Genomic DNA, 2,081 nt, shown 5'->3' with positions numbered 1-2,081 from the left:
CCAGGCACTCACAGCTTCTGGGGCTCCGTCAGGCTCTGGACAACACGCACCCCCTCCATCTCCTGGGGGAGGGCTGCGGCTTCCTCTCGGCCACCCACTTGGCTCCCAGCACCTCCAAGTTCCTTGTATCTGACCATTGACGGACCCCTGCTACCCTGTAAGAGGCTTCACTGAACCTTAGCTCCCTGAATATCTCCTTTCTATCACCCCCCCGCCACACACATCACAGGCTGGTGGGGGCCTTAGGTGGCCTTTTCCTGCCTGCCTCAGAGCAAGGCACAGATCCAGCATTTCCTGAGGACTTCTCTCCCTTGGGGCTCCAGCCCCTCCTGGCCTGGCCATCTCAGGCCTCTCTGACTTCACCCCCTAAGACCGGTGCCCCCGCCCCCAGCCTGGGCTCTAGCCCCGCCCTCTGCCCCTTTATCTGCTGCGCCAGGAGATCCTTGGCAAGGCCAGGGCCCCCCAGGGCTTAGGGTAGTTGCTGAATCCTCTGAAGAAGGCGACCAGGGAGGTTTCCAGGACCCTGGCCCGGAACACCACCACTGTCCTTTCCTTCAGGATTTAGGGTCAAACCCGCTGACCTGCTGTCCTGCAGCTCACTCTCCTCCATGGAATTTTCAGAACAAATGCTGACAGGACATGTGACTGTGGGAACAGGGGCCCAAATGGTGCAGTCACAGGATTCCTGCACGTGAAGCGTAGAACAGCCAGCATAGCCACCCAAGCTCTCTGTTCAGATGAGGAAACCGAGGCCCGAGACAGCAGGGGTCTTACCCAGGCTTGTGCGGTGACTCCATCTTGAGACCCTGGCTTCCTGACTACAGTCTGAAACCAGACACTTGTGCTGGTAGAGTCAGAATGCTGGAGTGCGTCTGAGCAGGGAGGTCAGGATGGCAGAGCACCCATTCCAGCTCACCCCTCTGCCAGCTGTGTGACCTCCTGCTAGTCACTCAACCTCTCTGGGTACCAGTTTCCTCATCTGTAAAATGAGGTACCCTGGTGTGTACCTCATGAGGTGGCATGAGAATGCACTGAGATAATCTGCTCAAAGCACCAGCACCGCACCTGGCACGTGGTAAGTGATGATTAGCTAGCACATGACCTTCTGCTCCACTAGATCTCAGAGGTCCCTAAAACCAGTGGGAACCACCGTGAGGATTAGCTAGTCAAGCAATGGGCAGGCGTTCAATTTACTCCCTCAGAAAATTGAAGGGTTCTGTGTCAGGTGTTCTGTGTTTGGATGGCTCTTCCAAAAAAAGAAGGTTGCACAGAAGTCGGTTTTCCCTCCCTAGAAATTTCCCGGCACACACCAGGGGCAACAGCGTCACCGTGCTCATCTTGAGGCTGCCCCCAGGAAGTAGAGGGAGACAGGACAGGCAGACTGCTGCGGGGTCTTCTCTGCAAGGTGCCCAGAACCAGCACGGCCCTGACCTACAGCCTGTCCTCGCCCGAGCAGCGTCTCTAAGGCCGTGGGAAGCCCTGTTCCCCTTCTGAGAAGGCTTCAGAGCAATGAAGACGCCCTGTGCTTCAGCCCAAGGCAAGGTGTGAAACCAAAAATGCTGATTCCAGGCCCAGAACTAGGGTGAGGCGAGTCAGGCACTAACCGGGGTGCCAAATTGAAGAGGCATCCTAAAGTCAGTAATCAAGGTAAATAATATTTTAATGCTGTATTTTAAAACATTCAAGTAATTTAAAAATCTACGATGCACACAGTATCACACTTTGAAATGAAGACAGGACCTGCCCCTGCAAGTCAGTGCCTCACTTGCCTGCCCCCTAGTTCCAGCCCGGAGCTTGGGCCCCTCACCCAGATCAGAAGAGTCAGACTGTCTAGGAAGGGGCTCCAGACAGATGCTATTGGGGGCAAGCTCTGCAGGCTGTTCTGCTGTGCAGAGGGTTGGAGACTCCTGCTTGGGAAGAAGTAGAATAACAGACGCAGGTGTGAGCTTTGCCGAGGGGAACGGGGTGGGAGGCTACGTGACCCAAATGAACCAGGTAGGCCCCACCTGCCAAGGGCACGGAAGTGGTGCTTTCCCACCCTCACTCCTCTGGGGCGTTCTCTGTGGGCTTACTTTTAGAAT

The sequence above is a fragment of the Rhinolophus hipposideros genome (assembly GCF_964194185.1).
Source record: "Rhinolophus hipposideros genome assembly, chromosome: 18".
Classification (NCBI taxonomy): Eukaryota; Metazoa; Chordata; class Mammalia; order Chiroptera; family Rhinolophidae; genus Rhinolophus; species Rhinolophus hipposideros.
Note: the sequence above shows the minus strand (reverse complement) of the source record.